The 27777-nt window shown below is 43.8% G+C and overlaps 1 long non-coding RNA gene across 1 annotated transcript; it reads left to right on the top strand.

The window, feature by feature from the left end:
- The first annotated feature begins 1557 nt into the window (after positions 1 to 1557).
- Positions 1558 to 12446, top strand: LOC125942467 (uncharacterized). Its single transcript, XR_007465133.1, has 4 exons — positions 1558 to 1656; positions 3028 to 3140; positions 7015 to 7071; positions 11703 to 12446. It is a non-coding gene; the product is annotated as an uncharacterized LOC125942467 (long non-coding RNA).
- The last annotated feature ends 15331 nt before the right edge of the window (positions 12447 to 27777 follow it).

Genomic DNA, 27777 nt, shown 5'->3' with positions numbered 1-27777 from the left:
CTTCTGCGACTGGACTGGGCATTCCATCCCGCTGTATATTTACAGCCTCCACGTCTGCCGGTGGGCATGCATTCCCCCGTCTTGTCAATAGACAAGCGCCGCTTCTCTTGTAAGATAATAATAATAATACTTTATTCGTACTCAGAGAGTCGAATATGTAGTCCAGGCATACAGGAGATATAGTAGGCGGAACTGCCTATACCGGAGTGGTTTGCGTGCCGAACCTGGGACCCGTGGAGCGTGTGAGACATCTTTTTCTTTCTTTCGTCAGAGTCATGCTAATGTATTTTGGCAAGTTCGGAAATACTGTGGGCACGGCATCTTCTGAGAGGGCATGAATGCGACGCAGTGGCGCACCGACGGGGGGGGATTCGGGGGTTGTAACCCCCCCCCCCCCTGAGACCGACTTAACCCCCCCTTTTGTTTAACCCCCTTTCTTTCCTTACGCATTTGAGTGCTGCAACTAAGATGCAGGACGCGCAATCGTCTGCACACTCGCAAAGAGCACATTCTTTGACAATTTCCCGTGAAATAATCGAAATTAGTGCTGTTTAGATGGTATTGGCAAACTTTCAACCCCCCCCCCCTGACAGAGATCCTGGGTGCGCTACTGATGCGACGTGGTATCAAGACTGCAGTTCCATTAATAAAGTCGCGAACGATAAACCTAAGGGAAAAAAACGCGGTGGTGATCAGATTGAGCTAACGTGAAAGGCCTCGTGAATAATACTAGGATGGCAATTGGCAATGCCACGACGACGCTGTGCAACACGCTATCTATCGCGAGAAACACCACAAAACAGGCGACGAGACCAAAACTGACGGCGAAGGCACGGAGGCGAGGCGAGGCCGGCCAGCCGGCGCGGCTATGCTTCACGTGCCGCGAGCGGTAGCGCCATATTTCCCCTGGTGGCATCGGTGCGCAAGGGGGTCACGCGCGCCTGCAGGAAAGCGCCGCCGGTATTCACACCTCCCCTTCTAGCCACCCTAGCACTGCGCCACAACTGTGCAAAAACAGCTGAAATTAAAAAAAAAATATGGGGTTTTACGTGCCAAAACCACGATCTGATTATGAGGCACGCCGTAGTGGGGGACACCGGAAATTACGACCACCTGCACTGTAAAAAATTTCCGTAATTTTACAGCAAAAACCTACGTAAAATTTACGTAGACCATTCTGTTTTATGAAAAACGGCGGGATTCTACGTAAAAAAGACGGATGTGAGCTCCGTTTATGAAAAACGGCGGTATTCTACGTAAAAAAGACGGACGTGAGCTCCGTTTTTGAAATACGGAGAGCCGTCCGTAATTTCATGAGGAGGGCAACTGAACATGTTACTAGTGAAAAATGAACACGCAAAGAATATAACCAAAAGACACTGTCTACTGTCACTGCCAGTTACATATATCACCATAGATAACGCTGTTTGAACATTATTCGCGTGCGAGCATAGTAAACACACAAAAAGAAGCAGGTAGGGTTTGAGCAGTGGCGCTGCTTACCACCCCTTCATCGCGCCTACACGCTGGGTTGGATTCCTCCAGCACAAACAACTGTACGAGTACTCGCTAATGGCGGACGGTGGAGGTGGTGTTCCTGTCGCATTTGTGATTTCACACTAAATAGGAAGGAATCGGCGCTGGATTGTTACACAAGTAAGTGATTTAAGTGTCCTTTTTTCGTTGTTGGTGCACGTCGCGCGTGCGAAATACTCCGCGATGGCCGGTGATGGGCTCAATTGTGTTGTGTGAGCACGCTCTTTAACGAGATTCCTTGGCCATGAGGATTGACAAAGCGACATTGCGAGTCTGTGATAAAGGGGTGTTTCATTTGTTGTGTTGAATGCATACTCACTACAACTGAGACGTGTAGGCAATATTAGCGGCGTTGACGCCTCTAGTAGCTCCTTTGTCGTCTAATGTGGCCGCTGGTTTACGGACGTTAGCATTCCAGTTAGTACTGTGTTGTGCTGTGTGCTCGGCGTTCCAAAATTAAGTGAAGGCGTTGTACCCGTTAGTATCTCTCTCGACGCGGTGCAACGTTATGTTACCAATATTCGGTGACGCATTGCATCACAGTGAAATTTTTAGCCATTATTATAAGCTTCGGACGCAGTGCCTTGGCTGGGCGTGCATAATCGCAGTGTTCACGCCCGGGATTGGAAGATTGCTCATGTATGAAGACCTCTGAGCATGTTCGATGTGAATGCCCCTTCATTACAATCAAATGACGGTGGAGCGTGCTTACTGCCATAACCTTGTGCCACCTGCAGTGGTAGGGAACATGGGTGTCACACGGTGCCCTTTCGTTTGTAGCAGAGCCCGAGCAATCGTGCACGATCGCAACTGAAAGTTGTCCGCGTGATACCCGTTAAGAGTCATTGCAAAGAAAACGGATTATTTTCTACCTGGCAATCTGTATTCGTTTTTTTTTTGACAGCTACCAGGCTGACGATTAACGTTCTGACGCAGTACGTCAGCATATCACGTATTCTGGGAGGGAGGATTGCCGCTTAAGTTCTGCCCATATGCGGCCGTAATTGTAAAACAAATGCATGCGAAAAGTAATTTTGAACTTAACCTTGACATAGGATAGTGGTGGCCAAACGTGCATTACGGACATTCCAAAGTTATATATATTCCTAACAAGTGTAAAAACAAACCAAACTATATGTCAACACTGATGTTGAAGGGAGGTTCACACTTACTGTCTCGAGTTGCATAGACTAATTTTCAGCTTACACGCATCACTGCAATAACTCTAAAATGCGTGCATGTGTTGTAAGTTATGCAGGGCAGAATTTTTGTCAGCTCATTTTTCTAATAGAAAGTGCTTCATAAAGTTTTTTTTTGCAAAAAGTTAAACGAGGCCATTAGCACTTTATAAAATACTGTGAGCTATCTCACAGCAATAACAGTAACTCAGTGACGAGCTTATATGCAATAGTGTAATTGTATATAAAAATGTTTGTGCTTTGCTTTGGATGACCGGTCAGAAAGTAACTGATATCAGTATTTCATTTGCAGCTGTTGCACCAGTGAAGGATGTCTGTGTGCCGCCTTGCATTCAGTTTCTCAGTCATGGGGGCCTGCTTGCAACACCAGTGGCAAAGCAGTCTTGCATTGTGCTATTTCTTCTGGTAAGCTGTGCCATTCTATTGTATATCAGTCATGCATATACAGTCCTAATGGACATTGACTGCAAATGTTGGTTGAATGACAATGCCTATACAAGTATAATAATTGTTGCAGATGCATCCAAAAGATAAATGATGTTTTGTTCTTCCTGGGGCAACCAATTGGTTCAGCATGAGGACGTCGACTTGAAAGTGGGATTGTTTCATACTTGTCTCGGTTGCACATGAGTTGTGTTCAAAAAACACTAATAGCACCAGATTTCGGGATATGAGGCAACAGATAAAACATGCACCAATAAAAATTCTTCGTTTAGTTTGCCTCTATGAGTATGCAAAAACACCTGCATACTGACCTCTAACACTGTCATGCATGGGCTCCATGGTAACTAAGTGTAGCCACAGTTAAGCTCACTGTTAGCCACTGCTCAGCTTACTATAATAGGTGAAGATGCCTCGACGGATTTGCGTGTGACATTGGAAGGTATCATAACAAGGTAAAATATAGCTTCAGCGCACAGCTGTGTCACGTGGTCAGATGACCAAAATATATGAATATTTTGAAGGGAATGAACAGCACTACTGCCAGAATGAAGTGAAGGTGAAGGGCACAGCAACACATTCCCTTTATCCTGTCTATGGCACCATTCAGTTCCTTCCTATACATGCACCAACCAGCCCAGTTCAGAACGCTCTAGCAGTTCATCTGAAATACCTTAATTTGTCTAGAAGATTAAGTGTATACACACTAGCATATGCGGGGGCTATTCTGCGAGTTTTGTATGTTTTGAACATGTGTCATGATGATTCTTCATTGCTCAAAACTTGATATACAACTGCACAAAGCAGCATCAATAGTTACGTTGCTTCCCCATCTTGGGTCGAGGGTCTGTGCGTGTTTCCTAAGATAGTCCTTGTGTCGTCGTCCTGTTAATCCTACATAATTGCTGCTGCAGGGCAGTAGGATGTTGTAAACAGCACCAACTGCACTTCCTATGATCTCCAGCACATACTTCTTGATGCAAACTTCTCGTCTTGACCTGGTCCGGTTGACATTTTCGTACCTGACCAGTTTGTTGGCCCTGAAAATAAAAAGGTAGTTCCAACTCTCCCTAGCAATTTGCTTGAATTGACAGCTTCCTTTGTGTACCTATTGCATAGCAGTGATAGGCCTTGGCTTCCTTGAAGTACTCCGACTGAAGACTTCACCTATGTTCAGCTCCGTTAAATGCTTCTTGGCAACGCATGGCGAAAGGCAGTGCGAACACACTGTTAAAAGCAACCATACTTGGGTCTTGAAGCTCCCCTCCACTTCGTGGTAGTGCCCTTGTGTTCCTGTAGCAACAACACGCTTCAGTGTTCAAGTGCGCTAATAGGAAAGGCCAAGACACTTATGAGTGTGGGGCATAGATCCAGCACGATGCTCACCACAGAATACCTTCAAGCCAGATATTGGAGCTTGCCTTCCAGCAGTTTTACTTCCATGAGCACACCTGACACTGTGGAGGAGACATTAAAAAATGGCTGAACTCCTTGAGTAGCCTTGCTTGGCAACTTCTCACAGACAAAAACGCTGTCAGGTAACTGTAAAACACTAGCTATTGTGGGCACCAGTGTAGTAAAGTTATTTTGCTTCATTGGCAACTTTCTCCTCTATATTAGGTGAAGTAAGGCTACTAAATGGGTAGAGTGATTTTCTTCCTGTCTTCTCTGCAGTGCTAGATGAGTTCACGTACGGGGAAAAACTACCACTAGACAGTGATCTTCCATTCCTGGACCGCAGGGTTTTCTTTGGTTAGTGTTATGTATGCTGGAGCTATGCCCAATGTTTGGAGGAGGGTATTCTGCCTTCCGCATCGGCACACTCTTTCGCTGTGAAGCTCATCACAGGAACACCAAAAGGCGTCCTCAAGAAATCGAGGCATCACCAAGTGGAGGAGAGCTTCTGAACTCATGTCTAACATTTCCTTAAAGTGGGGTGTCCACTGTTATATCATATTCACAAGGTCAGTCATAGTGTCAAAGAGACTGTTGGGAAAGCTGGAACTTTCCTTTTATTTTTCACGTCGAGCAATCGGGGTACATTGTGCGAAAAGGGTGACTCGGACCGAGCCTTGACGCAAAGTGTAGCAAAAGGCAGAACAGCAGTTCATCAACTGTGCGGTTGTTGTTTACATTATCCCGCTATCCAGCAGCTGCAACTACGCAGGACAACAAGCCTAGTATATATATGTTTGTCTGTAAACAAAATTCTTTGCCTGCATTCATGTTGTCTAGCCTTCTCCCGTCTTTTCGTGCTGTCCCCAAGTAATCGCATAGGTACACTCTTACATAACTTGCAATTATAAGATTCATGCTTGGGAATATAATCGGAAACTGTGCCATATGGATGACATAATTCATTACACGTGGTGTTAAAGTGGCTGTGCAGTCTGGGTAGGGGCTTCAAATCTGCTTGTTATAGCAATTCATAAGTTGCTTCCAAAACTTGAGATACAAAGATTCAAGCTATGTCTGTGAAAACAGTGCATCATGTTACAAGGAACTGTTAGAACACCCATGGGAAATAGCTCGGTATTGCGAGAGGTTGTAGAAACTTGCTTCAACTTGCTTTCTACAGCATTTTATAAAGATGCTTTTTTAACTCCCGCATCTGTCGTGTTGTCTCATCACAAAACTGTAAACAAATATGAGTATTATGCTTTGAGTTTCAGTAAAGATTACGTGAATATGATTAATCCTTTCCGACGCTATGCACACAATTCAATACACCAAGATAGTGCATTGATAGCAATGGCATTGATTAAAGTAAGGATATTTAAAATGTGTCCCGTACATCTTCAAACTCTTCTAATTGAAATAGTGCTGCATGTTTGAATTACACAGGCAAATTGTTTTAGTAAAGGAAGTATGAAGGTAGATGGTTGGGTACTTTGCTTTGTGTATGTAATTGTATGTATGTCACTTCTTTCATCGTTTTTCAGTGTGTTGCAGCAGTCATAATTTTCGAATGGCTGGATAGGTGCTTTCAAGCCTGGTAGACATGAAATAGTTGATGTTTGCAAATCTGATGTACTTGCACTGAGTTTTTGCATGGAGTGCACATTCCATAAACTTGACAAACTCACTAAAGAACTGAAAACTCCTAATCTATTGTACTTCTGTAAGCATTTTATGAATATGAAGATGTAAGAAATGCGGTGAAGCTAAGTTTTCAATCAACACAACTAATTGGCATGTGAAAGGGTTAAGGAAAGAGGCTCCTTGAAACAATTTCTCGAAACATCGCAACATACCACCTGAGGGTCTCCAACCTTAACCTCTTACTACTGTTTTGCAAATCACAATATTGACTGAATGCAATATTTTTCTGACCAGTCTTTCATGTAATGTAAAGAAAGTTAACACGCCTAGTCTTACATGAAGATAAATTCGAAATCATTTATTTATAGCACTCACTTAGCAGCAGTTCTGAACTTTTCTTTATCAGTATAGTACTGGTGATTCACCTTTGTATGGCTGAGTACAGGTAGAGATATGGTTAGTTGTTTACTAGAAAGGATCCCGAATTTTCCACCTTCTGATTGTAGCTTAGACCGTCACTTGTACTTCACAAGGAGTGGACTGTGGTAGCTAGGAAATATAGTTTTCCTGAGAATTTCCATGCATGCAATTTTGATTCTGTCTGCTAGCATATTTGTATTACAGCATGAATTTCATAGATTAGAGGCTCCATGAAGGTACATTCTGTCGTTGAATGTCTATGAGATGGTTAAGCAGGTTGACTGTATCTAGTTACAACTCCTCATGTCCTGTGGCAGTTACGTTTGTGTGGTTTGGTGCTGTCAGTGTAAGCTTAAAATTTCTTTCCTTCTCCCAGGAAGGACACAAGCATTGAGGAGCCATTTGACCTGCCACTACACTGATACGGTATTTGGTAGGTTCTATTACAGGTTTTCTTTCGTGTAGTAGTACCTGCTATAATTCTGTATAACGTGTTCAGACCTTTAGTCAGCAGGCTGTTTGACAACAGGTGTTTACAAATGAATAACTAACAGGATTTTCAAGGTCATTAGTGATGCAATCGTTGCACACTGCTGCATTTTTCTGCAAATTAATTGATGAGCCATCCAGCAAGTGCTGCTCTCCTGCCTTAATGCACAAACCTTCAAATACTGTTAACCCTATATCACAAGTGTACAGCAAATGGAGATGACTGTTCACAGCGACAAGTTCATAATGTTTACTTACATGCAAAAGGGAGTCAAACGTCAGGTACACATTTGAAGTTTTCCAAAACAAGTTCATCATCATAGTGCATAAATGAACAAGTAACTTAGCGCAATAAAAATACACAGGCACAAGAAAGGGAGACAAAGACAAGCGCTTGGTGACTCAGAAGTGTGTGACATATATGTTCCAACCAATTATTATTTTCTAAATTTTCTTCTACTGATCCAGGATTCCTGTGACTACTTGCCTTAGGTAACATACTCTGTTGCCTTCTTGCCCTATAAAACATAACTAGTGCCTTCTTGCAGCCCTTTAAACTGGCAACATCTTCACCACCGACAGTAGAGCATGTTCAGATAAATTCAACTAGACATGCCTGGTGACCACTTAATTTTGGTGAACAAATTTTATTTTGTGCCCGAGCCTGACGACAATGAAATCAGTGATATCTTCTATTTTGTTGTAGCGCAAGCTGAACGACAAGGACAACAGAAAGGCAAATTTGACGCACAGCCAGCGTTAACGTTCAACAACAGATTCGTTTCCAGTTCTCATCACTATATATACCCTGAAAACGCCATACAACATGTGTAAAAGCTCGGTAAACATGAACTAAAAAAAACGGGAACCACACGCATGCAGTTTTTTAGCCACATAGATTGACAGACATGTAGACGTTTAACGCGAACAAAGACCGCATCATCTTCCACCTGCTTCTACTCATGATAACTTTTTTTTAATCTAGGTTTGCGCTTGCATCTTTGGCAATGAAGGGCAAGAAAACCATCATCAGCCAGGTATTTACATTGTTATTGTGTTCTCGTAGCCTGTCATTTATACATCTACCAGTTTGACCATTGTAGGACCGTCCACACTCAAAGGAATGTCGTATAAAACACACGTGATGCAATCAATGAATTTGTTTTTGTGTTCATTTTCGCATGCAGTATCCGCAATTCTTTCTGGCTTTGTCTTCCTACACAGGCTCCCCAATTTATTAGGAGCTGAAAAAACTATGTTGATATCAGACCTTCCAGCAATCTTTATTCTGTGGAAGAAACTATGTATGTAGGGGATGACAGCAACCTTTCTTTTCTTTATGTCGGTGTTTGTACCATTCACTTGCTCGGAACCTTTTTTCACTTGGCTCGGGTAACCAGCGCCGCTTACACGTGAGACTTGCCATCTGAAGCTATTGTGCATTAGGTGCCGGCATGGCTTCTTGAGCGCTTCACTGAAACACACCTTCATGATTCCCCCTCTTCAAGTTTTGTATGCACGGAATGAAATGGTAAAAGTGGCTTACTTGCCCTAGGTTCTTAACCCCAGCAGGTTTTGTTATCGGTGAGCACAAAATTGATGTTAAGGAATCCAAACTTCCCGTCACATGGCTATCCTGCACCTAATGCACGATTGCGTCGAATGGCAAGTCTCACGTTTAAGTGGCTTTGTTTACCCGAGCCACGTGCTCATGTCAGTCGCAGCAGGACTACTTAAAAAGGCATAGCAAAAAGGTTCTGAGCAGGTATATGGTACAAGTACCGATATAAAGAAAAAGATTGCTGCCATGCCCTACATACATAGTTTCTCCCACAGATTAAAGATTGCTGGAAGGAGTGACATCAATGTTGTTTCTTCGACACCTACTAAATTAATGAGCCTGTGTGGGAAGTCAAGGCCAGAAAGAATTTTGGATACTGCATGCGAGAAGGAACATAAAAGCAAATTCATTGATTATATCGCGTGTGTTGTATACCGCATTCCTCTTGGGTGTGGAGGGTCCTACATTGGCCAAACTGTTAGATGTATAAATGACAGGCTATGAGAACACAATAACAAATTAAATACCCTGGCTGCTGACGGTTTTCTTGCCCTTCATTGCCAAAGATAAGTGCAAACCTAGATTCAAAAAAGCAGTCATCATGAATAGAAGCAGGTGCAAGATAATGCGCTGAACTATAGACACTTGAAACATATCAACATTTGGTGACGCATGCATCAATCAGTAAGCCTTCAATTTCATTATCCTCGAAAGAGCTTGATTATCTTTGTTCGCGTTAAACGTGTACATGTGTCAATCTGTGTGGCTAAAAAACTGCATGCGTGTGGTTCCTGGTTTTCTTTAGTTCATGTTTACCGTGCCTTCACACGTGTTGTATGACGTTTTGAGGGTATATATAGTGACGAGAACAGGAAATAAATCTGATGTTGGAAGTTAACACTGTGTGCATGTCAAATGTGCCTTTCTGTTGTACCTGTTGTTCAGCCTTGCGCTGCAATAAAATAAAAGATGCCATACAAACAATCCCCTATAGCTACCCTCATTGTTAGTTTCGCAAGAAAAAGAATTGTCTTTGAAAATAAAATATAGAAGCACCTGTTCAGTTGGAAGCATTTTTTTCTGGATTCTGCCAAATCCGTATTTTGATTAATCCCAAAGAAAAAGTGTTGTGGCTATGGCTCTAAGAATATTTTGGCACAGACTGCAGGCAAATAGCATGAATTCCAACTAATTACCAAGGAGTATCCCTGCTACGATATAAAGTAAAACTTTGAAAACACATCATTGCACATGTTCAGTGTGTTTTTCTCTGCATCTATTAACAGCACGGAATTTGGCCATCCTGTTGCCATTGAAGTCGCAGACATTTGGGCAAATAGCTCTGCCCTCGTTGACTCTCAAAATCCACAAGAAGCGCTCATATTTGGACATTGCTTTAGTTTGAGCTTTACTTTAAAATTTCTTTAGGAGAGGCGGAATTCCCAAATTAAGCACGTCACCCAAGTAATGCTGTCTGGAACGACATGTTGCATTATTTGTTTGGTTCTGGGGTTGCCAGTCAAGGAATGGACAGAATAAACGGTACTGCCTGTAGCTGCCACATATGGGGTCCATGTGTACTTGTTGCAGGTTCATTTACGTCGCGAAAGTGCTACAGGTTACTTCGAAAAGCACAGACTGACAAAATGGAAATTTTGGGGGGAACACAGCGACTTATGTGGATTGACCTTGGGTGGTGTGTCTACAATTATAACTTTTTAAGGGGGTGGAGATAGTATGTTGACGCACTGACGACCATAACTTTCAATTATCATTGCTTAAGTAAAAAGTATATTTCACATTGATACTTTCATGACAAAAACCAACCAAATCTGAAAGAGGCTGAAAGGCACACATATTGTATTGCAAGGCATGCTTTCTTCATATTGTTGCTAATTTATAAGCTGGTCATCTGGACAGTACCTCTGGCTTTTGCATCGGAATTGTACAACATGAGTGGTTTGAGCTCGTTTTAAGAGTGCTTCATTGTTTTGAGAAAACAGTGGAATCTGCAAGGTTTTCTATTAGAGCAGTGAAAGTTGAAAGCCATGGTCCGCAGTATGGTGGGGGTCGTGGTAGCTCTACCTACATGCAGAAAATGTAATCTCTGACTGTCAATGTGCACGTGAGAGTTTTGCCTGTTCCAAGTGAGCCATCAAATAACTTGGGTAGATTTCATCTGAAGTTTTTCATGTTATAAGGCTAGGAACATATACCAACAAGGCAGAGTATGACATTTTTTAGAGGACTGGTAGTTACATTTGTGACTTGGAAATAATTTATTGTTGATGTATCTGACTAAAAACGGTGATGATGGTGCTACAGTAAACCTTGTTACAAGAGGCACCCAAGGGACTCGGGAAACATGTCTCTTGTAACCAAGGTCTCTTGTAACCAAAATTCTAAAAACACTGAGGAGTCGGACTAGACCACTTTATTATACATGAGCACCAAAGTGTGTTTAAACTCATCTTTGATGCGAACAGTGCTGTCTCATGGAAACATGGCTATGGCTCCAGAGTTTGATTACCGGCATACAAAGCGACCAGCACCGTATATGCTGTGACAGAAATCCAACTCAATGGTACTCTGTCACAGAGTCGGTGTGAGAGCACGACGATTATAGAAGCATAATGGCAGAAAATTCAGTGAAATTGGTAGTCTCAACAATGTGAGGAATGACAGCCGGCTGCGGAACGAAACAAAATAGAGCCAAGGGAGTGAAAATTGCAGCGCATACCGGTTAGTACGACGTTAGCCGCATTATGTGAGCGTGTCTGGGTTGTGTCTCTTATAAATAGTGAAGAATTTGCTCTAGGGACATAAAAAAAAAGTTGTCCTTAGTAACTGAGTGTCTCTTGTAACCATGTCTCTTGTATACAATGTTGTTAACATGGCGAACATAGGAAAACCAACCAAACCATTTTGAAATGTCTCTCATAACCGAGTGTCTCTTGTAACGAGATTTTACTACTAATAGAGTGTCTTAATTGATTGTTTTTTTTCCTTTTCAGGCAAAGGCAGGAGGCATCTGCAAGCAACCAGTCATTCCGATTCCCAACCAATCCTTCTAGTCAGCCCATTTCTAGTGTCTTGCAAGTTTTTTTCAGTAAAGCACAATAAACACGCAGTTTCGTTCAGATTCAGGTGGCTTGTTGCTTTTTGGGCACGAATTTGTATGTATGCTTTGTACACGTCATGTACAGAATTCAAATGCAACATGCCAACACTGACACGAAGATGAAGCGGTGTAGAAGACAGTTACACAAGGAGGAAACGTGCACACACAGCATTTTCAGTGTGGTGTATGTCCACTTATGTGCATTGATTTCTGCCCCATTTCAAGCTATATCTGATGTGAGTTAGCCATGTTGTAATGTACAACTTGGTATAACTTATTTCAATGAAACAAACAATTTTCTCATTTGCTGGAGATATACACCCGCATCATCATTTACAAAACAAATTTTGCACCTGTTGATACGAAGCAAGATAAAGCTGAACAAGTTCGTACGGATTCATGGTACAGGCACGCAAGCATAGAAGACATGGACACAAGAAGAACAAAAAAAAATGTGTTTCTGTCTTCCTTTCTGTTCTTTTTGTGTTTTATGTGCATACCTTTCCTCACTACGGTCTGTCCGTTTTTAATTAGGAAAGTACGGTGCTCAATTTACAGAATTTCCGTTCTACGGAGCTCACCGTTTTGTATTTGGAAAATACAGACAATTCCGTGATCACAACTATGGAAATAACCATTTTCCATTCGACGGAAATCACCGTTTTCCATTCGACGGAAGTCTCCGTTTTCCATTCGACGGAACTCTCCGTTTTCCATTTGACGGAACTCTCCGTTTTCCATTCAACGGAAAAAATTTTTACAGACTATCCGTTTGATGGAAACGCTGTTTTTCATTTACGGAAAAGTGTCCGGCAACGTTTTACCTTCAACTTTCACCGTAAACTGAAGAAATTTTTTTACAGTGTGGGGTTTAACGTGCACCTAAATCTAAGTACACGGGTATTTTCGCATTTCGCACCCCATCGAAATGCGGCCGCCGTGGCCGGGATTCGATCCCGAGACCTCCGGCTCAGCAGCCCAACACCGTAGCCACTGAGCACCCACGGCGTGTAATTGAAATTTCAAAGGAAAGCCTATGCGCGAGCACTTTCACTCGAAGGAGCTCCCCCTTCCTTTTGGAGAATGGAGTTAACATGCATAATCATCTGTGCTTCAATTTCAATGCGTGAAACGCGACCGATTATGGCACGTGACTTCGGTAAATCATCCAATGCAGAGCGATAAAAACCACCCCTGGAGGAGCGCAGCGCAGCAAAGAAAAAGAAAAAAAAACATTCAGCGATGATTACGATATTTCCTAAGGCGAATTTTGAGCGCAGCTGTTTAGGGGTTTTGAATTGGCGATATATTGTGGGAACGAATTTGATACTGACCAACAGGGTCCTCTTGGCGGCGGCGCTAAGCCTCTGCTCGGGAAGCTGTGGCAAATGCGCATCTACCGGCTCCCTCGCTCATTGTTGAGAAAGACCTGGCTGACACTATTTAGTATTGGGATTATACGGTAACGTGGCAGTAACAGTGCAGAACGACAGTGTCGAAACTGTGAGGTACAAATGTAACTCTTTATTAAGCCAACTTGTCTCCAGCAAAACAAGTAACACTCAAGTGCAACGATAGCGGCAAGTAGAGTCGGGGATCGTCGGAAATCTGCCGTTTATGCGCGTCGGCTTTTATGCATGACTCGTCGAATGTTCCTTGGGTAATCGCTGGTGCCCGCCTGGCTTCCAGAAAGTACTACGCAATTCGGGTCGCGCATACAATCAGATTACGAAAAGTGTTGATGACAACAGCGAACGCATAAAACCATCGATAACATTCGAGAAGCTTCTGATAAATGCAGGCACGTCGTGCATCGAGGGATGAAGTTTATTATTTGTTAGCCGTTAAAAGCAGTGGCCGAAGCAAGACAAAGTGAACAGAAGACACGTGGTACTCTGGCGCCATCTCGTAGCCATCGTCGCAGAACAAGTCCTGCGCAACGCTACGCTTTTCTTCTCATGCTCTCGCCATACCCTCCTCCTCGCGCTATCTTGCTATCGGCGCCTTTCGCTCGTTCCCCGCTGCACTCCACGTTGCTTTTTAGTCGTTCGCTGTTGTGCTCGTTCGCTCGGTTACGTCGACGCTCGCAGAGGGAACGGGAGCCAATAGAACTGCACTCTAAAGGTAAAAAAAAAAAAAAAAACTAAGCAGCCCTGAATTCCGTGTGCGCACTGTTTCCTAAAATAATCATTTTCGACGCTGTGCACTGCACGGGTAACAAATGCTGTCTGTCGTGCCTTAACCTAGAGTTAGTCAGTCAAAGACAAAACCAGAATGCTACTATATATATATATATATATATATATATCATCATCATCATCATCATCCTCATATATATATATATATAGACTTTCAAATAAATACTGAAGCATTTGCCGCATTATAGCGAGTGTGCAGTGCCTACAGAAGGTGGTACAAAAGGCCCTTGCACGGCACGTAACCTAATGTGTACTATGTGTGCATGTATAATACGCTCATATAATAGTATACCGCTTTAGTCGCACGTACGCAGAAGCTTTGCGCACGCAAATATGTAGAGTTAGAATTCTACGTGTTTGCGTGCGCAAAGCTTCTGCGTACGTGAATCTAAAACTACCTAGTGTCTAATATGAACCACGTAACGTACCTCTCGAGGAAGGACGTACATTGTTACTACGCGCTGAAATACTGACGTCAGCAGGCAGCACCCGCCGCTTTAATATCACCCTAATGTGCTTTTAAGTAAAATGAGGTGGCCATTTTCAGATTCATCGTTGGTTTTAAGTCCATCTGAGCTCGCACAACTCTAAACGTGCACTCAAAATTAAAGTAAGACGGACGCGAAACCATTCTGTTGTACAAATTGGAGCAGCAGACGGTGTAGCAATTCAAGTGTGCATCCCAATGTTTATGGAACGCACAATGCATCCCGTCGTAGTTGACATGTTAATTACTACTCAACAAGGTTACGGTAACGTGTGTTAATGGAGCTGGCGCAGTTGTGTTCCGCACTCCTCCTTTATTGCACGTCAGCTACTGCCTGCTGGGATAGTCTCGTCTATACATCAAAGTAATCAGTAGGGCTCTACTGAGCAGAGATTTGAGGCTGCGCTCTTTTAAATCTTATTAGCCCTATATTTCGCATTTTGTCCACATGCATACCCAATTTACCGGTATATGACTTCTGGATAAACAGTGTGTGAAAATATCCTAGGTATGATATACGGGGTGATCATGTTTCTGTTTCACTTAATTTTCAAAACATTATATGTTGCAGAATACATAATTGTAGTCTTTGAGCCGAATTATCCAGAGAAGCAGGCATTACTTGCATGAGGATTGTAAACACATATTTACCTATTTAACAAAAAACTTACCAATTAACTTCTCAATTATTTACTTTACGGCACCTACTGCCATGTAAACATTGTAGCTGGTGAATTTGCAAGGCGTATCCACTTGGAGTGAATTTACAGAATCACTCCACTTTGGAGATGTGCTCCATCAAACTCGCCGGAAAAAAGGCGATGTTGTTCCCCTTACTTTTTAACAAAAAGCAATTTCATGCTTTGCAGCACAGAAGCATCTGGAACGCCGAAGTCGTAAAAAATTAAATAAGAGTTAATTAGTCAACTTCCGTTATTGAGTTCAATATGTGTTTCAATTTCTCCTGCTTGTATATTCGCCTTCTTCATATAATCTCGCTCAAGGACAAGGATTATGCTATCTGCCAGAGGCGATGTTTAAAAATACCGTAAAACCTAATAATGGTCCCCCCTTAGTTCTAACTAACGAGACAACCTATTGTGCAACAACCCCGCACTGTGAGATACGTTATAACAACCGATTCTAGCGGAGAATATCCATTTGATGTAAAATTGGACACTGTGACATTCGGTAGTCTAGTCACCCTCTGTGACAAATGCCGCCGACAAAGTGAATTGGGAGCGGGCTTTAAATATTGAACTTATTTTTCTGCGACGAGGTTCCTGATTATTTTCCAAGCGATGGACTTTTCTGTCAGCAAGTTTGATGCCACCGCATTATACGTTCGTTCTTCTGGCGCGTTGATGCACAACCATGCATCGAAATGCATAATTCTTCTCTACTCTAATTTGTATGTTAGCTCAGCATCAACACTGAACATGTTTTTTGAGAAAGGAAAACTACTTCCTGACTCATCCCAAACTGTTCATAAAGAAAGCGAGTCGTAAGCATCGGGATATCACCGAGCAGGCTGCATGCGGCTGAAAGTTGAAGCACGGCGTCAACACTCCCGCTTCATGCAATTATTCAATAATAACCATGCATTGAGAAACACGCGCATCTTTTATAACGCAGCCGCAGTAATTGTTTCAATAACATGTGCAAGATTTTGCTAAAAAAAAGAGCGTTCGTCGTTAAGCGCGCCCGCTGCTCTCGCTGGTGTGTGTCTGCTGCAGGTAGAACACGAGACACCTCCACTGTTGCCCGCAATACTGCCTGTACATATATTACAGGAGACCAAGCACGCTTGTCTGCAGTTGTCGAGTTGCCAGCTGCTTAAATGCGCCAGCCTCGCCTACACGTAGCTCCCGTGTTCTAGATCTGTTCGTTACGAACGCGTTGGTCACGCATGGCGGCGCGGTCGCGCGTCGGCCTGTCCTTTACTATGGTAAACCTTTATAAGTTACCTACCGGAATAGCACTGTCTTTGAACCGCCCTATCTTTGAAGCACCGTGGCTATTTGTATCACCCCGCTCGAATCGCCTGAAACAAAAATATGACAGCAGATCCACGAGGTGAATGATGATGAGTGGGCGAAGCTCCGGAGGGAATCATCGGATCTCCCGCTTAAGGGGACGCTAGCACAAACGCGTTAGAAACGTGCAGTACTCTCTAGTAAGGGGGAGCGGCCACAGCGTCTTACGCAGCCATTTACACATGCCGGAACGTGCACCGCGTTTGCCGACGCCATCACATGATTGCAAAGAGAGTATACCCCCCGTATTCATAAACGCTCCTCGACTTGAACTTGACTTGCCCCCGCTTTGGGCAGCGCGTTCGAAACGCGTTGAAGGTAAGGTGGAGAGGCCACAGCGTCTTACACCAGCTTCTTACACGGGCCGTAACGCGCTAGCACAAACGCGTTAGAAACGCGCTAGAAACGCGGCCTTTCGTTAATGTTGGGTTTTTTTTAGCCATCGTGGTGCGTTTGTCCATGTCCGCTTCGTGGCGTAGTGGGCTAACGCCGCGCGCTCGGAAGCGAGGGGTCCCTGGTTCGATTCCGCGCTACGGACACAACTTCGGAATTTTTTTCTCATTTTTCTCAGACTGGTTACACACTACTACTACTACTACGACGGGGACGGAACGGGTGCCGCCATAAGGAGCTTCGCCGCTGAATCAAAATAAGAAAAACTTTCTCAATTAACGCTGGTTCAAACGAAGAACCCCATCGGCTTTGAATAGGATGCTTTAAAACAGTTTGAGAAGTGCAGAAAATCAGCCTCGTTTGTGCGACATGTGGTAAGTCCGTCGCGAAATACACGCATACCGTCTGCTGCTAACTTGTGTTGCACGCTCCGTCTGGCCTTGTTTTTCGCGCTTCACTTGCAGTATCTCTAACACTATACTCCACGACGGGGATTCTATTGGCCGTTAAGAAAAAGAGCTGCTTTGATGGCTCATTTTGTGTACTCACAAAGCGGTTTTAACAGGACTCAATAAAAATAGCATCTGAGAACTATTAGACCTCTTCTTTTCTGGTTGAAGTTGGGGCTTAAAAGCGCGTAAGGGCCACCGGAGCAAGCAACGCTGCTCCTGGTCGTCTTCTGCCAGTTTGCGGAGAAAACGAATTGCCTGAAATCTTAGAGCACCTAAAAAACCTTCCCACGGCACAGTATAACTGGCATAAACTACAATATTCATTCTTCATTTATTTACATTATGCTTCGAAAGTGCAAAATGCTTCGTTAATCACTGAACCATGGATATTATCCACTTTGGCCATCCAGAAATCCCTGGCTCAAGATCGCGTCAGTGCCAAGTCAGAGCGCCAGATTAAGGATCTCCACACATGAACTTGTATATATTTTCGAGGTTCCTCATAATCAAATGTACTGAACTATAGTGTGGAGAGCCCTGAAGACTAATAAACAACTCCGCGGCTTCCAAGTTCGACAACACGTTGTAAGTTGCCTCCATACTGTCCACTTAGTTGAAGCGGCCATGAACAGTCTTTCCTCTCTTCAAACACCAGAGCCCTCACAAAAAATTTGCGGTCGTCAAAGAAACTGCGTGGTCTGATATCGGGGTGCAGTACATCTTTGTAGGAGTCTTTCCAGAGTCGCACAAAAAATGTCGGATAACTATCGTCTCACCAATAATCCTAACTGCAACTTAGAATAAATTCGCGCACTTGCAGGTGCGCAAGGTATAACAGCAGTTTATTATCATTGTTCAGTGGCGTTCACGTGAAAACAAATCACGAACGTTGCTTATGTAAGCATTACATAGATTGTATGCATGAGCTTGCTACATCGTGTGAAGTATTTTGCAGAGGAGCTGCTTACCGCAGTCGTGAGTGTAAGCTGATGAGTCCATGATTTTTCTTGCGTGAGATGGTAACCAAATTGCAGACGTCGAAGGTCGATGAAGGAACTCTGAAGTGCATTTAATGCGCCTACTAGAGGAGTCATTTGGTTATGATAAGATCGTAAGGGCACGATATAAATGAACTGCATCATCGCGTTGCTTTTAAGCAGGGGGCAGTGGTGATATTCTGTGTTTATATTAGCCAAACAAATGAGATTATTTTTGTTTGGAACGTTCTAGAAGACTCCGTGGTCATTGCTAAATCCGTCACTCCTAAATTAAATCAGAGTATTAGGAGCAAGGAATTAAAAAAATATTTGCCTCAAGGCATTAGGACATCTACTATTCCTTTATAGTTGAGGAGAGGGGCCTGTATGGTTTAGAAAACAAGTCGCAGTTTTGCCCGAAAAGTGGAGCATCGATTCCGATAGCAAATTAATAGGCTGGTATACAAAGTAAGGATAGTAGTTTTATCGGTCGTATAAACTTGGAAACGTTCGCATACTAATTAAATTAACAAGCATGGTGTCAGCACACACAGGCACACATGAACACATCACACTAAATGAGTGCAGACACTCGTGGTCAAAACGCTGTCTTGAGGAAGTGCGGCAGCAGCAGCAAGCGAAGCATGCTGTCTATCGGGCTGTATGTTGCTTCAAAGCAAACTGAGCGGCGAGAATGCAGCATGCGCAAAGGTATGAGCCACCGAAGCGCCGAGACTGCCCTCAACACAGATCGCTTTCAAGATGTGGTGCGCGCAGCCGCAAAACAACGAAGTTACGGCGGGAATGCAACGCCGCCCCTCCATCCCCTCCAACTGGAACCTAGCACGCCACGTAAGACGGCGCACGTCCTTCCCGCTTTCCTACCTTGCGCGCGAGGCATTAAGCCGCGATCGTCGGTAGCCCTCGCACCCTTTCATTCGCACATACAGCCTACGGCGCGCGGCGACAGTGTTATCGCACTTGGAGTTTATACGGAACATCACGGCGACGTCGAAGCCGACGGCAAAAAAAAAAAAACTGCACTGGCGCTGGCATAGCCGGCGCCGCAGTCGGCTCGCTCACTCGCCTGTAAGTACCGCATGCCGACGTTTGCAATTTCCAGGCGGTTTCGCTTTGTTTCCGCCTAGACCCTGGAAACACTTGTTTTTTGACATTCGACGGCCTTTTTGCTGCCGGCGTTCGTCAACAGCTACTCAGCCCATGCGTTCGTTGGCGGGACAGCAAGCGACGAACATTTACCCGAAGAGGCGGGCGCCATCTTGCCTTTGAGGAATCCGTGAAGCGTGCGATGGTCTGGCATGTGCGAAAACTAGAACGGGGAAAATAAAGATACAATGAATACTAGTAGTTGACAGGTGAATGGTACATATCGTTTCGAATTAGCTGCTGCAAAAAAAAAACAAAATAGTATTGTTTTCTATTTCTCACTTAACAAAACATTTCCACCACAACGTACTTCCACCAGCTGTGAAATAGGCGCGCTGTGGTTCCATATACTTCGATTCATAGCCAAGAAAAGTTGTCCCCGAGTATGTAGCATAAAATTTCATACAATAATTACTGATTGAAACTCTATGGTGTATAGTATGTCTAAACACGTTGTTTTAGACGTCACGTAAAACAGAGCACGAGTAAGCGAACATTTGTTTTTCATTGTTTATAAACACATGAACGTCCCTTTATTTTTGCGATTAGTTTTCTACCAGAACATTGCATTGAAAAACGACAACCACAACCCCCATCAACAAGCAGAAGGCAGCCGCAGCGCTGACAGCGCCACTTGCCTTTGCGAACGAAATTTGAATCAATCACCTGCGAATCCCCGCAGTACAGCATGGTGCAGTCCGGCAGAGCGACATAGCAGCATCACAATGTTTGGGCAGCGGTGCCTCCCGAGTGATTCAGCGACCCCAAACTAAGCTGACCTGTTTTCTATTCTGTATACGTTGCAGTACCTGTTTACTTTGCTCTCCACGTCGATGAAGTGGAAGCGTCAAGAGTAAACGACACACAGCAGAGGCGACGCATCATTCGCCTGCCCGATGTTTGTCAGATTTTTCACCAACACACCCTCGTGCTCTTACTTTCACTCCTTCTATTTTACGCTTTAAGCAGTAATAAGCTTCTTGCTGCAGATGCGTGCACTGCGTACGCCAGACTTTCCTTATTGCAAGAACCGCCATAAAATTATGGGAGCGTACACCGAGTCCTCTGACACGCACTCTTCGGGCAGTCAGTAGTCGCGGGCCTTGCTAGAAAATTTTTTTTTCTTAATTTAAATAGTCCCAACTTTTACCCCCTTCGTTGTTGCTGAGTGTCATTACAGCTATTACCAGGCCAAGATAAACGTTGAATCCCTCGAAGGAAAGCTCACTGGCTATGGACGCGACAAGTCCAACCGGAGTGCTCGCTCGCCTAAAGGCTGTTTCACATGGTGCGATTTTGCATTGCGATTTTCGCAGCTGCGATTTTCGCAGATGCAAAATTCGCAACGGCCATTTCACATGGTGCGATGTCAACAATGCGATTATGCGACGCCCAGGGTTGCTTGCTGCCAGATTTTGTCGCACACGCCGCATAAATTCGTTTAATGTAATGAAAAAGACGTGCGCGTTATAATATAATTGACCTGTCTTTATTAGGACCAAACAAAAGTTGTCGCAGTTTCACCTGAAAGGCGAAGCATCAATTGCGATAGCAAATTTGTACAGAGCTATCGGAGTAATGATATTAGCTTTATCAGCTGTATAAACTTGGACATGCAGCAGCACCGGCAACACGCAGAACTGTTGTCGACGCCGTCGGCGTTTTGCCCACGTTCGCTCAAAATGCGTGCGGCGTTGGTGAGTGTTGCCGGAGCCTCTGATATAAATAGGCACTTGGTGCCGCAGCTAAACGTCGCCTCCCTTCCCTCCCCCTCCCCCCTCCCCCACGGCCTCTCGCGCGTCGGAAGAAGGCGCGTTTGCTCTACATATATGGTGATTGTAAAGGAGGAAAGAGACGCCTACTTCTGCAGCCCTTAAGCGAGCACGGCGCAGAACGCGCGTTTGTTCTCCGCCGTGCGTTCACTCCCCGTGAAAGCGCGCACCCCTCGCGCCCTTTCACTCGCACATACAGCGTTCGGCGCGCGGCGACGATTTCATCTTCATTGACGTCATACGGAACCTCACGGCGACGGCGACGCCGACGGCAGAAATCTGCTTTTGAGTGTCCATATAATTGCTATCGCAATAATACGTGCGTTTTGTAATTTATAAACGCTTCAAAGTTTAGTTTGTTTTGGAGTGCGCAACAGCTGTTTGTGAAGTTCAATACGAGGAGAAATGGCGGACGTAAACAGATGTTCGCAGGTGGTCATTCAGCGTTGTGTGCTGTCTCGTGTGTGTTTTATGCCTGTGTCGTTCTACCTGCGGTTAAACAAATTACAAGAGGACCTATCAACAAGCCCCTATAGCTGTTGTCAACGCATATGCAGTATTCGGAATTAGCTGCAGCGGAGTCGTCATGTCAACGCAGAGACCCTCGAGCTACCCGTGATTAACGTCAGCTTCTGAAAAACGGATGTGTGTGCATTGCTCGTGATTGCGCATTAGCGGTTCCTGCTCCTAGCAATATTCTTGCACCAAACTTAGAAGCAAGCACCAACCCAAAAGCTCACGTCTGCCCCTGAACAAAGCCGCAAATGATCTGTGTGTAATTACTGAACGTGCAATAGAATTTGTGTTGTGAACGTTTATCTTAGCGCCAGCCTGGCTCGTCCGCGTCGGCGCCTGTGCTGTAATTATTCATACAAGTGCTCTCTGAATATTTCGAAAGGCGCAAAAGCCGACACCACATTTTTTTAGGAGCTGCAGTCACTTGTGTACGTAGTCTGGTATCATTCTGGCAGACATGGGCGTCGTTTATTTTCTCGTCCTGTTTCTTGCGCTGTTAGTGTGCTGTGAATCTATCAAGAAGCTTAAGTTAATATGCTGCAGTACGTAGCGCAGCCGCGTAGCCACACGGCTAGCATTAAAATACTTTGTTAGGAGTACGTTTGTTTGTTTAATAACAAAATCGAACGCTAAAATTTTGTATTCATGGTGGCAAGTGTAAGGTAAGAAGCTTTCGAAACTATCCGCTAATGGCATGCGTGTGTTTCTACCTGCTTCAGCACGTTATCCTTAAAGTGAGGCTGAATACCCCTGATAACCAAAAACATATGCAACTGGAGCAGGTGCTGTGATTCCTTTCCTGGAAATGAAAGCCAGCATCCCAGTCTGTTAAGCTAGTCATGTACTTAACCTATATTAGACCAATGTTAGAGCATGCTAACTGGAGCCATTTCAAACTGGGTTATTTGACCAAAATAAGAAAGTGCAAGGAAAGTGTCAAGGTACAGTCTAATCTGGTATTCCCGAACCGATTGTATTAGCAAAACTTTATGCCTCCCTGAATTGCCTGCATTAACCCAATGCTGAAAACAGGGAAAGCTGATTCCCTTTCTTGCTGTTGAAAAGCTGCTAGAATCTCAATAACAGACTACTTATGTTCTGAGAGAAAGTGAGGGGCACTGACAATATCTCTAATCTTTTGTATGAGCCTTCACCTTGAACGAAAATGGAATAAAAATATTTTCCTTTGCAAGCCTCAGAATCCAAATATTCTCAAAATTTTGAAGAGCCACATTCAATTTTTGAGATACAGACAATAAGAAGTGTGCCTAAGTACAAGTGCACACTGAACACACTTGAGTGGTTGAGTGGCCAGCTGTGAATGCAAAAGCGTCATAGCTGCTACCTCGAGGTAACTGCTAGGTTGCGCGTGTGTTTCTCCTATAGCCCATGTACCTGGCAAGGGGAATGGTTATACGTAGTCCTGTGCTTTTTTCTTTTTTTTCAATAGGTGGTGGCTAGCTGATTCCATCTGTTTATGTATTTATCATTTGTGTGCATCTTATGTGCATGTGTTTGTGTCATGTTCTGATTGTTATACGTGCAGTGATGCAAGCATCTTTTTTTTAATATATTGCACTACAGTCATTTATTCAACTTTGTGTTGAAATGTACAAAATGTGGCCACCCAGTAATGGCTAGGACAGCCAGCAGGATTGGCAAAAAATATGATGCAGATCCAATGCACTTTCTTGAATCGACATGAGGCGAAGCTTTCACGCAACGGTCAGTTGAACTCTAGAAAACTAACTGCAGTGTTTACAGCTGTCCTTATTTCACCCGATGCAACACATACTCATAGACAATGTTTGCTTATTCACCGCACAGGTCACATAATGTAATGTATACATAGCACGGTGAACTCACTCAAACGTCGGCTCACTAAGACTTCGAACTAACCGTGAGTCTGAGTTCATTTGAGCCTGACTGAGTAGAATTTTGGTGAATACGAGTAACAGCAAGCTTAGTTGAGTAAACTTTTAGTGAATATTGTCATGTGGTAGTCAGGGAAAGCTGATCCAAGTATAATTTTAGTGAATATGAGTCAAAGTAAGCTCGGCAAGTAGATTTTTGGTGAATATGACTCAGTGCAAGCTCACCTGAGTAGAATTTTGATTAATATAAGTCAGAGCAAGCTTGGCTAAGTAGATATTTGGTGAATATGACTCGGTGCAAGCTTGCCTGAGTAGAATCTTTGTGAATATTAGTCAGATCAAGCTTGGCCAAGTACAATTTTGGTGAATATGAGTCAGAGCAAGCTTGGATAAGTAGAATTTTGGTGAATATGACTGAGCAAGCTCGATTGAGTAATGATGGGATATCATGGTTATACGAGTTTATGCAGTAATACATGTAAGTGCAGACTCATTAGCAACATTGCCTCCATCTTGATGGGCAATACCTACGCCTCGTGATGAGTCTGCACACTTTATGAGCTGTGGACATGCAAGACCCACCCACACTTGAAAAGATACTATCATTCACACGAAGGAATGCAACCGGCTAACTTCACTGCACAATTTTGATCTGCTTTTGTTTAATCTTTTATCTACTACTTATATAAACCAGATGTCTGTCTGCTTTTCGCATTATTGCATGTGTTTTACAGGAAGCAGAGACAGAGAAGCAAGAAAAGGCAAGTATGTTTATGGCTAAGTAGTTTCTTAGAGTACTACGATATGTTACAACCAGCATAAGCAAAAGTAATTCGATGCACTGAGGTAAGCGAAATGTGCAATTACCTTTTAATGTGAGGGTTAATACAGATGCAGTAAGGATACAAAATCTGCAACACACTGAAGGTTTATTGGTTTTTTTATTCAGGAGAAAAATGATGCATCAGAAAAATGAGAAAAAAAGCTGTTTAAATATTTCTTCGAAAATAAATTGGCAATACTGCTTATTCCCAGTCAAAGCGTGAAATATGCTATTGTAGAACGTTCATTACGATATCCAGTTTGCACGTTCGCTTTGTGTCTCGCAGCGGAAGTAACAGAACCTTGAAATGAGATAATTCATTGGGGAAAATGCGCATGAAAGCCCTAACCAACCGACTGCAACTAAATGGTCGTGCGTATGCGTGACCTATTGACCACAGTATTTGTCCGTAGTTGCATATTCTTTAAATTGTTCCGTCCGTAAAAGCATACCGCGATAAAACTGTGGCGTTTTCGAATATCGCGAGTTGTCTCTAGAACCAGAAAATTGGGACGACATCCGAAGGCCATGCCTTCCCGTGAGGGATACCTGTAGTGTTTCCTAACTCGCAGCGCGTGTGAATAACGGAAAATCACGCAAAAGTACGTACTATCAGCACCCGAAGCCAACCTAAAAACAGCGTCGCCAGATTAGCAACGTAGCGTGTCACAAACTCGAAGAAATCAGAGAACCGAATCTGACCTACGAGTTTTTATCTGCACTGTTCGCGTGTCGGTGCTGATGTTACGTACCGATTGCGCAATCCAAGGCTTCACTCAATTAGTTGCACTGTTCGAGGCTTGTTGATGCAATATTTATGGCGAAAAAAGTATCTATAAACGTTGCGTTGAGCGACCGCCGCCATTTTCCAAAACAGACCGCGAAATACCTCTCGGCGCAATTTCGACGGAAAAATCGCAGCGATTGCTGCGACGTTGCGACGCTGCGACCAACCGGTTGGTCGCAGCCGAAAATCGCAGAATCGGCCCTGCGACTGCGATTTTCGTCGCATGCGACGGAAATCGCACTTCCGGTGCGATAATCGCAGTGCAAAATTGCACCATGTGAAACGGCCTTAACACGTTAGGGAATGTGTGTACTAAAACTCAAGATCGGGCGCCTAAGTGCCGCTGGGCCGATCCCACAGCTTATTTTGCCGGAGATACTGACTGGTGCACGTTTTCTTCGACACATGTAGGCTCGGTACCGGGTGCGGAACTTTGCGGGCGGAGTTGGCGCGCAGCTCGCCAAGCGGGAGTGCCTCGAGCTGCAATCCATGCCGAGAATCAACCAGGTGAGGCTTTTGGATCCAAACTTCCTTCAGGTAGTGTCCAGCAGCACCGAATGCTCTGGATCAAGCCCGCATACGGGGACAATGTCACTGGCTTCTGTGATGTGCTTTGTTTTAAGTTTTCAGAAAAGTGCACGGAGAAGATGAAAGCAGTGTACGAGGCCTGCTATGTCGTACATTTGAGAGTAATACCTTTCGGTCAGCAATTGTGAAAGCAACAAAATTTCCATAGCGAACAGATCGGGCTTCAATTACCGAATGCTGTACATGACCACGAGATATGCTTACGCAATTTGACTGTTTTCGAACAGTCAGCTTGTCCAGTGACTACATTCCCGAATGACATTGCCTGACATTTCGTTTTGAGCGCGACAGCGTTAAGGGCCCCGTGTAGCTGAAAACCGGTGTCAGCGTCCGGCGTCTCGTGAGCGGTAATTCCCGTAGATATTCAATTTTTGCTGGCTTCTGATATATCGGTTAGAGAAAATCACGCCATGCATATTTAGGTATATGTATATGCCACGCCTTGTACACATGACATGCCTATATGCAGGTTATATTTCCAGGCCCTTCTATCGCTAGAATTGCTCATACCTTGTCTTACATTCTTGGCAAAGTCATTCCTCGGAATTTAGAGAATGACAGGCCACAAATTCATGACACGAAAGAAAACACTAACAGCGCATGCGTTCTATAATAAATCGCCTCTAATTGAAATATGAAAAGTGCGAAACAATAAAAGAAACCTAAAAGCGATGTATTTTTGGGCGCGGCTGTGCACGTCCTCCGGGATCGGCCAGCGCAACAGGCCGCGTTTCTACCACAAAGCTGCCTTAGTGGATAGCGTTCGCCGCCAGCGTTTCCCGGTAAATATTACGGTTACATAAGCTGCAGTAGCAGGAAGCGTGAGAAGCAGTCAGGCATTATTGAATGCTATCGCGTTCAACTCTTAAATGCGAAGCTTAAGCTTTCTCCAATCTTTACGGTATGTACTTGACTATCAAATACACTATGTGCGCTCTTTGTCGACATCATTTATTTCATTTCTCTACGTTACGATGCCAGCAGCAAGGTTATCAGTTTTTTTTTGTTTACTTTGGACGTGAGATTTTTTTTACTTGTCTTTTTTTTCAATTGTTTTTTAGCTATGGCTCTCACAAACGAGCACGCCATAGGAAACACTTGCAGCATTGTTGTTTATCTTCCTTTGATCGGCTGCATCATACCTGGTCCTACTGCTAGACGACATTGTAAAATGTTTCTTTGTCACGATGTCACAATAATTGCGATGACACTATCGGTGCACCACACATTGTTCTTTGCTGAGAACGCTTGTTTTGTATGGTCCACCCTGCATGGACCTATGAGGTCCGCAATATTAATAAAATAAAAATAACGAAATCTCCAACATTTTGAGACGAAGTTTAACATCACATGTCAATGTCCTGTGTTTCTCAATGCGCGAGGAGCGTCTTGTAGAGTATTACAGAGCAGAAAATATGTCAATACTCTTTTAAGCACTCGGGGTGTACGTTTTGCGAAACTATCTCCACAAAGAAAGATGAGCCTCTCAGAACTTGTATAGAAGTCTGTATAGAAGTTCCAGCCATCGGTAGATAGGGTCTTGGCTGTAGTCCAGTTTTATTTGATTGAAAGAAGAGCCCTCGCCTTAGCTTAATGGCTATGGTGTTACACTGCTAAGTGTGAGGTTGTGGATTCGATCTCGGCTTAAGCCATGGCCTTTTGATGGGGCAAAATACAAAAATGCTCATGTACTCCCCTGAGCAAAAGTATACAGACCAGGGGTTCTGCGACAAAAGCCGATTTTCTTCTCCCCCTATGAATGTAGTTTGAATTAAGAACCGCAGCTAAATATTGTCATTGTGAACTTTCCAATGCACGTGTCGATTCCAGTTTGTGTGTGGTTTCAGCCCGTGAAATCACAGATTATAATTAATTTTATTTATGGAAAGAGGCGAAGC

Source organism: Dermacentor silvarum, chromosome 1 (genome assembly GCF_013339745.2).
Source record: "Dermacentor silvarum isolate Dsil-2018 chromosome 1, BIME_Dsil_1.4, whole genome shotgun sequence".
In the NCBI taxonomy this organism is placed as follows: Eukaryota; Metazoa; Arthropoda; class Arachnida; order Ixodida; family Ixodidae; genus Dermacentor; species Dermacentor silvarum.
This window is presented reverse-complemented; position numbering and strand designations above follow the sequence as displayed.